Source organism: Cervus canadensis, chromosome 7 (assembly GCF_019320065.1).
Source record: "Cervus canadensis isolate Bull #8, Minnesota chromosome 7, ASM1932006v1, whole genome shotgun sequence".
Lineage (NCBI taxonomy): Eukaryota > Metazoa > Chordata > Mammalia > Artiodactyla > Cervidae > Cervus > Cervus canadensis.
Window position 1 is genome coordinate 41,437,143 of NC_057392.1, and position 12,183 is coordinate 41,449,325.

Genomic DNA, 12,183 nt, shown 5'->3' on the forward strand with positions numbered 1-12,183 from the left:
AGAGCCACCTCCTTCTTGACTAAACAATCACCTTACTCTCTGAATTCTTAAACTATTCCAAACCTTCTATACTACCAAGCACTTGATTTTAAAAAGCTTTAAATTGTTTTTAACGATTTCAGAATACACACAGATTCTAGGGACTACAATCTTTGCAAAGCAGCAATTATGACTTGTGCTTCTTCTCTCTTTGCTGACAAATCTGTCAGGCGAGTGTATGCTCCTCGGTTTTTGTCTCGTCACAACAAAGATTTGGAGTGACGACTCTAAAATCAGTTCTCACTGACAAAACCACATGTTTCTTTTTCTCTCTCCTACTCTTCCATTATAGCAATTTTAAGATGTTAGTTGAATTCATACTAACCTCATAAAAGAAAAATAATGCAATATTTAAACCTAAATACCAAAACAAGATGATGAAATATGCATTCGTCTCTCACATTAAAAAATATATATATAATAACCTGATTTTCCAATCAGATTTTAAATCAGATCTAATTAAGATATAATATGAATATATATAATATCAGATATACTATATAAGATATAATCTGAATATATATATAATCAGATATAAATCTGATATGATTCAGATAAAATCAGATATAATAATCTGACTTTCCCCTACTCAATCTAAGACTGCCAGAAAAATGAATATCCAAATGTTAGTGGCATATTGTAAACAATATTTTAGAACCAGACATGGAACAAGGGACTAGTTGAAAATTGGGAAAGGAGTACAACAAGGCTACATACTGTCACCCTGCTTATTTAACTTATATACAGAGAATGTCATGCAAAATCCTGGGCTGGATGAATCACAAGATGTAATCAAGATTGCCAGGAGAAATATCAATAATCTCAGATATGCAAATGATACAATTCTAATGGCAGAAAGTGAAGAGGAACTAAAGAACCTATTGATGAGGGTGAAAGATGAGAGTGAGAAAACTGGCTTAAAACTCAACATTCAGAAAACTAAGATCATGGCATCTGGTCCCATCACTTCATGGCAAATAGATGGGGAAAAAATGGAAACAGAGACAGACTTTATTTTCTTAGGCTCCAACATCACTGCGGATGGTGACTGCAGCCATGAAATTAAAAGACGCTTGCTCCTTGAAAGAAAAGCTATGACAAACCTAGACAGGTATTAAAAGGCAAAGATATCACTTTGCTGACAAAGGTCCATCTAGTCAAAGCTATGGTTTTTCCAGTAGTCATGTATGGATGTGAAAAGCTGGACCATAAAGAAGGCTTGGTGTTGAAGAATTGATGCTTTTGAATTGGAGTGCTGGAAAAGATTCTTGAGAGTCCCCTGGACAGCAAGATCAAACCAGTCAATCCTAAAGGAAATCAGTCCTGAATATTTATTGAAGGACTGATGCTGAAGCTGAAACTCCAATACTTTGGCCACCTGATATAAGAGCCAACTCACTGGAAAAGACCCTGATGATGGAAAAGATGGAAGGCAAAAGGAGAAGGTGGCAGAGGATGAGATAGTTAGACAGCATCACTGATTCAATGGACATGAATTTGAGCAAACTCTGGGAGGCAGTGTAGGACAGGGAAGTCTGGCGTGCTGCAGTCTATAGGGTCACAAAGAGCCGGCTACAACTTAGTGACTGAACAACAATACATCTTAACCACAACTTCTAAGCACAAACCTTACTATAAGTTTTCTTCTTCATTTATAAAATAAACCTATCCTTACTAGTATTATTGTACTCGTACTTAAAATCCAAAGTGTTGAATATATTTTCTTGTAATCCAATTGTCCCAAAGAAAATAAAAAAGTGATTTCAAACAGTTTGACTTTTCTCTAGATCATTCAAGTCAAAAACCATATCACCAAATATATATATACATATATATATATAATACACACACACACACACACACACCATGAACTGTATGGTTCATGGGATCGCAAAGAGTCGGACATGACTGAGCAACTTTCACACACACACACACATATATATATTAAAAGAACAATGAATTAATAATTCAAATTCCACTGAACAAGTTTCTTGTGAGATCTCACAGGTCTAATTCACAAAACAAAGCATCATCATTTTGTAACTGAGATAAATTAGTAGATATTAACAATAGCTACTCTACTCCACAATTTTAGCTGAAAACAAAAACCATCCGGGTATAACCAAAAATCATGATTTCCCACTCTATAATCATATTTCAGGCTGCCCAGGTGGCCCAGTTGTAAAGAATCCACCTGCCAATACAGGAGACATAAGAGATACAGGTTCGATTCCTGGGTTGAGAAGACTCCCCTGGAGAAAGAAATGGCAACATACTTCAGTATTCTTATCTGGAAAATTCCATGGACAGAGGAGCATGGCAGGATATAGTCCACGGGGCCACAGAGAGTTGAACACCACTGAGGGACTGAGCACTGTTTGCCACTGCTGAACTTGTAAATGTTTATCCCAACTTACGATTCGCCTACAGGAAGAGGCATAAATAAGGTAATTCTACAAAAATATTAAACGCAGGGTTGAAAGATAAAGAGGTCCTACAGATGCTATAGCTGAAAGAGTCTTGAGGCCTCAATTTTAAACTGACTGGATGTGGACAGAGACCAATCCTTTCACCCTCTTACACATCTAGTAAAAACAACAAAAACCCCCTGCTTACTATCTTAGCAAAAATTAAAAGGTTTACTATATTCTCTTTTGAGCAGTGAAAGAAACTGCTGAGAACTCTTACAGGCTAGCGGGAACTCTTCCTCCACTAGCAGGAAATCCTGGGTATACAAGGAACAATGGCTCTCAGACCTTGTGCCCAAGCATCCTGGAATTTTTATTCAGAAATCATTCAAGCCCTTCAAGACTGCTCTATCAGATATCTGAAATAGCAGAGCTGTACAGAATGGCAAGATAACACTGGCAGTGACTTGGTATGAGCATCAGTAATGCAAGGGATCGCCAGCAGCTAGTGTGCCAGGGAAAAGCAAGTCACCATTTGGCACTGCAACTTGCTGACTCGTCCATAATGTAACAGCTGTATAAAATTTCACTGTACAAAAAGAACTTTCCAATTCATTGTTTCATCTACGCTAATACTTATGATAAATGGAGGGAACATATTTATTATGCTTCAAATACAAATAAGCAAAATAAGAGAAACAAACTTGTCCAATATAACAGAGCTTTAGGTAACAGAACTCTTCACTTGCCTCAGGCTGCCTCTGCTGTATTTTATAACCTTCCCACGACTACTGAAAGACCAACTTCATATACCATTACCCACCCCGTCCCATCCCTACCAAAGAAGGAGATGCTTCTGAAAATATAATGTAAAAAGGTCAACTCCAGATTAACAAAACAATAAGTGATCTTTTGTAGTTCAGTCCTCAATTATTTATTTATTAATAGCTAAAGAGTTATTTCCAAAGATGCTTTGGCAACATTAAGAGTTTGAAATTTATCCTAATTGGAAACCAAAATATGGAAAACAAAAATGTAAAACAACTGATTCTGTGATGTTCAATTTAGAAACTGGATAACTTTGAATCTTAACAATAGAGCATCATTTTAAACACTACTACCAAGAAACCAAAATCCTCATGAAAAGCTAGAATTCATAAAAAACGTGCCTCTTTAAAACAACTAAAAAAACCCACCACTTTGCCCAATATTAAATTTCCCAGAATGCAGGGTATCATGAGTTTCACATCAACTACAATAAAACTGGTCTCCAAAAAATGCCATTGTATCTCAGCAGCAACAACAGCAAAGCAGTGGGAGCAGCTCAGTTTCAGGCCTCTCTTCTGGCCAGAGAATTCCTAGGATCCTCTATTGCAAACAAAATTCACTCAAGTAGTATGAATGTCCTATTCTAATTAGAATACAGAATTAAACTCCCTACTCTTTACCAGAATGGTTAAATCTTAAAAATATAAACCATAAAACAGTCCTCATGAAGCAATGCAAAGGTGGTATGCAACAGAACCACCACTTTCCATTGAAGGCTGTTAAATATAGAATACAATTTTACAAAAGCCTTAGATGTATCCCATAATATGTGCATCCTAGTTCTCAATCTCTCAAACACAAGTTTGTACCTGTAAGCTATATCTTGTGGTTACATTTTTTTCATCTTCTGAAATCAATCCTCAGAACAACGGACCCTGAGATGAACAAATGTTACAGGGTAACACAATCCATGTCTAAAGTGTGTACTGAGCATCCAAAACCCAAAAGGCCACTTCAGGCATACATAAAGATGTAGGAGGTATCTGGCACTGATATTCTAGTTTTAATGTTTTTTAAGATTCAGAGCTCAGAAAAAGCAACAACTGTGATACTGCTTAACTGGGAGGCTTTTAGAGATGTTAGTAAGTCATACTAACATAAACTGAGCAAACTTAACTATGACTAACTCTATAAAATCTTCCTTTACCTCAAAAATAACACCTCCATGTAGAAATAACAGAAAAATCAAGTCTATAAATTCCAGAGAAACCGGCACACCAGGTATGATACAAGAAGATGCAAGGTATTTTTATGAAGCTTTTTAACCTAACAATAAGGATTTGTAAGGAAACTAGCTCTGACTATTGCTTCTCATGAAGAGAAATAACATCTATTTTTTATGGATGCCCAATAGCAATATAACACTCTATTGAAAAATATTACAAAAATTTTTAAAAGAACAACAACAACAAAAATCACCTTATCAAGCATATAAGATAGTCTGAAGGGGAAACATTGACACTGTCAAACTTTCAGGTTTTTAAAGTTCAAACAACTCTTTATCCTAAGTAAATGGCTAAGAAACTTCTCTTAAAGCAGTATGTACTCTCCAAAATAAACACAACTTAGAAACATGAAAACAACATAAAAATAAAAAAGGAAAAAAAAAAAAAAAGCAATGAACTGAGGTCCACAGAAAATCAGAGACAAATTCTAAAATAAACTCATTGCTGTCATGAAATAGAGGCTTTGCTCAATGATGTGGAAGCTCTAGCGAGAGTACAACTGCTCTCATACCTTGAAGCAAAACTATTAACAAAGCAAAGGAATGCCAACTAAGCACCTGAATCAGTCACCTCAAGCCTCATCAAAATTTTTAGGGCGATTTCTATGTAAACTTGTGGTAAAAATATTTCTAGCAGAGTCTTTTCCCTTAGACATGATTCATCTCCACATGACTCTATCTAAAAGACTGGAAACACAAAACAAAAATTACTAAATTTCCTTTGGGGATAGGAAGAGTAAACAAAAGAAGCAGGAAAAACAAAATGGACAGATGTCATACATTAGCTGGCTATGGGAGATGTTTTCCTATATTTCACTTCTAGAAATGAAAGGAAAACACAGGGTGATAGAGGATAACAATGCGACAGAAAAGATTCTAGAGTCCTTGACAGCATAATACCACACTTTCAATCACAGGCAGATACCATCCCAGTGTTCACAAGCGTTTATTCTGAAGAACCATAAAATAACCTTAAGAAAAAAAGCAATCAGTCAAGGGCTTGCCCTTAGATGCATAACGGTGTTAATATTTAAGTACATGCCACACAGTGAGTGCTCAACAAATTAGATTCTCTGAACTTGAATCACTGGCAATAGCAACAGTTTACAAAACAACAACAACAACAACACATTCTTCTGTTCTGCTATGCTCTTTTACCACCAGATACATACCCCACTACAGTGCCTATCACTATGTTTGATAATTATTAAGAGTCCAAGCCCCTCACTTGACTATGAGCTCTTAGGAAAGCCAGACATTATTAAATTATTAAATTCATTTCCCTAGTGCTTATTAGCAGAGGGCAGTGTACATGTTCAGCAAGTGTCTGGTCTTGGATTTATATAAAAATCACTCAAGCAGAATTACTAGGATTTGGGAATTGATTACTTCCTGCTAAACATTTAGCAGTGTTTTTACTTCTTATGCTTGCCATTGATCAGATACAAAGCCCTAAGGATAAGGTATGCAGAAGCCTTACAAATAGCAAAGGAGAAAGGTGGGTTTACTGAAAACACGCAACAAGTAGCCAAAACAAAAAACACAATTTGCCACATGTTAATCTATTTACAGATAGAATTACTCTACTTCATAACCCTTTTCCAAATAATTCTGGTTTCTTCAGAGCATCAAAATGCAGCAATGGATAAGAAATGGGCAGGGACATCGCTGAGGTCTTAAGTTTAATTTACATCAATACATATGCAAGTGTATTTCTTGCCTACTATTTTATGCAAGCACCACTCACAGTGGACTTAGTCATCTAGAAGAGTTTACTAAAAATGAAGATTCTAGAATCTCAGCATAGAAAGACTCAGTAGATCTGCAGTAAAGCCCAGGAAATTGTATTTTTAATAAGCCACCCAAGTGCTTCTTAATGCAGTTTCAACTTCCATACTTTGAGAATCATAATACCACTTAATTCACACAACAACTCTGTGAGGTACTCATGATAATCACTTAACAAATGAGTGGAACTAAGATGTTTGAAAGGTTTACTGGCAATATGCCCAAAGTAACCTCTCCAATAAAGTGTACCCATGGGATTCAGATCTAACCATTTACTCTAAAACCTGCACCCTGCTACACGACATTACTTAAGACTATGCCTTGAAAAAAACACACAGGGGTCAAGGTCCTAAAATCAACCTTCTATTTTCAGCAAAATCAAAAATTTTGAATACTTTACAGAAGGTTCTGATGCAAAATTCTTCCTTTAAAATATCTATTCTCCTTTTGAACTAATTTTAATTGACTATTTTAAAATCTTCTCTTAAAACCCAAATTTTACTTTAAGCCAAAAACTAGAATGAACCATGCTAACTTTCAAATGTCTGAACCTAAATATTATTTTACTCATGGTCTTTTCTAACTTGAGTGAACTGGAATAAAATCAAACCAAAATGAATAAATATTTTCCTTGGTTTTAAGCCCTCACTTGAAACACTATCAAGATATATTTTAGAAACAGGTTTATTTCCCATAAAAGTAAAAGGCTTGCAGCATGTGTGTAAAGAGCTTTGGCTTTTAGGAATTAACATCAGAATGTAAGTCTTAAACATGCTTATCTGCTTGATTTACCAAAACTACTTGACAGGGGCAGGGAGAAAGTAGACAAATACACTAAATTTTTCTTAATGAGGAAGTTTACCATATTACCAAAGAAAGAGTATACCACCACACGAGTGTAAAGAATAAATGCTAGACAGACTTAAGAAACAGATGTGTATGTGTGTTCTCAGTCCCTCAGTCATGTCCAACTGTTTGCAACCCCATGGACTGCAGCCCGCCAGGTTCCTCTGTCCATGGGATTCTCCAGGCAAGAATACTGGAGTGGGTTGCCAAGCCCCTCTCAAAGGGGATCATCCCAACCCAGGGATCGAACCCAGGTCTCCTGCATTGCAGGCAGATTTCTTTACCACCTGAGCCACCCCAAAGAAACAATTGTGTTACTTTAAAAACACAATGACTCACTGATAGGGCTCACACTTCTGGCAACTTCAACCTTGAGCCATCATGAATCCTCAAAAGATAGCTCTCACAAAGCTGATATATTTTACTCTAGTTTTTAGTGAGTGTAATATTAAAATCAGGACTCTACAATTTTTTTTAATGGATTTCATCTGTTCCTGGCCTGACATACATCCCCCTCAACCCTCTCAATATTACCTTCTGACAATCGAAATCCATGCAGTGGGACAGCTACCTCATCAGTCCTGCATTCCCCTGAATTACCCACCAAAGTTATCTCCACTCCTAAATCCAAACTGCTTTTCCAGTAGCACAGCACACAAACTGACATACATTTTACATGCATTTCCAAAGTGGAGGTTATTAACCTATAATTTTCTGTTCTATTTCAAACAGTAGTAAAGGAGAGGGGGGGAAGGACGGGATCTGTTTTCTCCCATTAGACCTACTTACTCTAGGTTGACCCCATATGCTTTATTAATTACAATTTAACAACTAATATCCAATCCATGAGGGCAACCATGACATTTATCACACATTTATTGTGGTAGCTCATTTTTGCCTATGCACATAGCAGGCTGTAAAAAATATCTACTCTTGTAAGTGAACAACTTCCTATTGGATTCCACTAAAAACTGAAGACTGCTAAAAGTCTTAAGGTCACTAAAACAAGTACCTCTAACATGATACAAGACCCTGTAATCTCAAAAGGGTTGAGTCACTCAACAGACAGAGAAGAAAATGCAAAGACAAAACTCAGTGATTTGACAGTCTTCCCCGAGACCAGCCTTGATCACCACACAACATTATCAACAATAACATATTTGTGGAGCACTTCATACTTTACAGACATGTTTAGACCCATAACTTCACTTTATCTAGGCAATAATCCTACAAGGGAGGTAGAACTAATAATCAAGTGTAGAACTGAAGCTCAAAAAAGAAAAAATGCTCAAGATTACACAGTAATATTGAAAACTACAACCCAGGGTCATCCAATTTCCAAATTCAGTACACTTTCTGATGCATAAAAAAAAAGAAAGTTAACCAAGCCATTGCTTTCTATTCCAAAATAAATCCATAAAAATAACTCTGCCAAGAGTAACAGGCATTTTAATACAAACTGCAAAAATACTTTAATTTAAAAAATTGCTTCATTTTGCCTGAGATATAAAGCTACCTGAGAGACGAGTCATCTACAATGAGTAAAATGAGTCAGAATTCCCCTGAGGAAAATCAAATCAGTGAACTGACAGCAAACATTTATGTATTTGAACAGATTTATCACAAAATAATAATCCAGTGATTAGCAACAGCTGCTATTTTAGCGGGAACAAATTTCCTGCCCTTTTTGTTTTTCCTTTGCAGGGTGTGTGTGCAGGGACAGGAGGACTGGTTAATTCTAAGTAAAAAACCTACTGGAGACAGAAAAAGCAGGGAAGCATGAGTTTTCTAATCAAGAAACAAAAAAGAAATACAAAAACTACAGCTCTCTACATTACACAGCTTTAGGAATCGCTACTGATCTGGCTGAACTACAGTATGCTGCTTTAATATGCTTTTTTATGTGCCAGGTCTTAGCTGTGGCACTTGGGTTCTTCAGTTGCAGCATATGGGATCTAGTGGCAGATTCCCATGTGGCGGAGTGGTAAAGAATCCGCCTACCACGGCAGGAGACACAAGACAAACAGGCTCCATCCCTGGGTTGGGAAGATTCCCTGGAGTAGGAAATGGCAAACCACTCCAGTATTCTTGCCTGGAAAATTCCATGGAGAAAAGGAATCCGGTAGGCTACAGATGACTGGGTCACTAAGAATTGGACATGACTGAGCGACTGAACACACACACATGGGATCTAGCTCCCCAAAAGAAAGAAAGAAAGATAGTGCTAAGTTGTGTCCGACTCTTGCAATCCCATGAACTGTAGTGTGCCAGGCTCCTCTATCCATAGGATTCTCCAGGCAAGAATACTGGAGTGGGTTGCCACTTCCTTCTCCAGAGAAACTTTCCAACCCAGGAACTAAACCCAGCTTTACTGACTGAGCTACACAAGAAGCCCCAACCAGTGATTAAATCGGAGCCCCTTGCATTGGAGGCACAGAATCTTAGCCATTGGACCACCAGGGAAGTCCCCAATATTTTAGTTTTCATAATTATAAAGATAACATATTTGCTTGATAATAATTGAATTTATGGAAAGATACACCCATTTGAATGCAGAATTCCAAAGAACAGCAAGAAGACATAAGCAGCTTTCCTCAGTGATCAATGCAAAGAAACAGAGGAAAACAACAGAATGGGAAAGACTAGAGATCTCTTCAAGAAACTTAGAGATACCAAGGAAACATTTCATGCAAAGATGGGCACAATAAAGGACAGAAATGGTACAGACCTAACAGATGCAGAAGACATTAAGAAGAGGTGGCAAGAATACACAGAACTATACAAAAAAGATTTTCATGACCCAGATAACCACAATGGTGTGATCCCTCACCTAGAGTCAGACATCCTGGAATGTGAAGTCAAGTGGGCCTTAGAAAGCATCACTATGAACAAAGCTAGTGGAGGTGACAGAATTCCAGTTGAGCTATTTCAAATCCTAAAAGATGATGCTGTTAAAGTGCTGTATTCAAAATGCCATCAAATCTGGAAAACCCAGCAATGGCCACAGGACTGCAAAAGGTCAGTTTTCATTCCAATCCCAAAGAAAGGCAATGCCAAAGAACGCTCAAACTAACGCACAATTGTGCTCATCTCACACGCTAGCAAAGTAATACTTAAATTGCCAACATTCAGTGGATCACTGAAAAAGCAAGACAGTTCCAGAAAAACATCTATTTCTGCTCTATTGACTATGCCAAAGCCTTTGACTGTGTGGATCACAACAAACTGTGGAAAAATTTTAAAGAAATAGGAATACCAGACCACCTTACCCACCTCCTGAGAAATCTGGATGCAAATAGAATTGAACATGGAACAACAGGCTCGTTCCAAATCAGGAAAGGAGTACATCAAGGCTGTGTATTATTACCCTGCTTATTCAACTGATATGCAGAGTACATTATGTGAAATGCCAGGGTGGATGAAGCGCAAGATAAGCACCAAAATTGCTGGGAGAAATATCAATAACCTCAGATATGCAGATGACACCACACTTATGGCAGAAAGTGAAGAAGACTTACTAAAGAGCCTCTTGATGAAAGTGAAGGAGGAGAGTGAAAAAGATGGCTTAAAACTCAACATTCAAAAAACTGAGATCATGGCATCTGGTCCCATAACATCATGGCAAATAGATGGGGAAACAATGAAAACAGTGAGAGACTTTATTTTTGGGGGGTTCCAAAATCACTGCAGATGGTGACTGCAGCCATGAAATTAAAAGACACGTGCTCTTTGGAAGAAAAGCTATGACCAATCTAGACAGCATATTAAAAAGCAGAGACATTCCTTTGTCAACCAAGGTCCGTCTAGTCAAGGCTATGGTTTTTCTTTTTTTTTTTCGTGAATACCTTTATCAATACATTTGTTTGAGGTAAAATTAGAACTTTTCTGAGTGTGGTTTTTCCAGTGGTCATGTATGGATGTGAGAGTTGGACTATAAAGAAGGCTGAGTGCCGAAGAGCTGATGTTTTTGAACTGTGGTGTTGGAGAAGACTCTTGAGAGTCCCTTGGACTGAAAGGAGGTCAAACCAGTCCATCCTAAAGGAAATCAGTCCTAAATATTCTTTGGAAGGACTGATGCTGAAGCTGAAACTCCAATACTTTGGCCACCTGATGCAAAGGGTCTTTGAAAAGACCCTGATGCTGGGAAAGATTGAAGGCAGGAGGAGAAGGGGACAACAGAGGATGAGATGTGGTTCAATGGCATCACCGACTCTATGGACATGAGTTTGAGTAAGCTCTGGGAGTTGGTGATGGACAGGGAAGCCTGGCATGCTGCAGTCCACAGGGTCGCAAAGAGTTGGACACAACTGAGCGACTGAACTGAACTGATTTTAAAAAATACCCCAAATGTGTATAATATTTGGTTGGTAGATGCTGAAATATGTACATATATAAATACTAAATTAGCCACTGTTTCTCATTCCCAGTTCTAAACAGTTTCTGAAGATATTCAGCACAAGCCACTATTCAATACAGGGATGTCTAACTTAACACACTATCTTATCATCACCTTCTCTCTTGTGGAAAAGGTATCATTCACATTGTTACACTCTCCCCCACTCTGTTAAACTTGGATTATTCTTAGGACAATTAAATCCACCTCAGACAACAGACATTCTAAGTTACTTTGCCTTTTTTTTTTTTTTCCTTAAAATTGTAGTTACAAGAGAAGAAACTTTCTCTCCCTTTCTTTTCCCAATCACTTCATTCCATTCAAAAATGAAAAGCAACCTTAACCACAGCTGGTAAGCAAAAGGACAGCACTCTTGCACTTACACCAGTGTCAACAGAAAGTAAAGCCATGAGCTAAAAATCCAATTCTATCAACCTATTAAACTCCTCAAACTACCCAGAAAGACTTGTCAGCCTCCTATAGTCTCTATTTACTCCTTATCTCCCTCAGATTAAATCTCTTTATCAATCTAGTAATACCAGAATTCGGAAGAATTTTTTGACACTAATTTTTAGAGGGGGTTTAAGTTTTACTTACTCTCAGTAGTAATATAAAATGATACGTAGAAAATATTATTATTCTCTATTGTTTTTCAG

At 37.3% G+C, this 12,183-nt stretch overlaps 1 protein-coding gene across 5 annotated transcripts in view; it reads right to left on the bottom strand.

Moving 5' to 3' along the window:
• GSK3B (glycogen synthase kinase 3 beta) overlaps positions 1 to 12,183 on the bottom strand; it is a 206,182-nt gene that overhangs the window by 134,035 nt on the left and 59,964 nt on the right. The gene's annotated exons all lie outside the window — the stretch shown is intronic.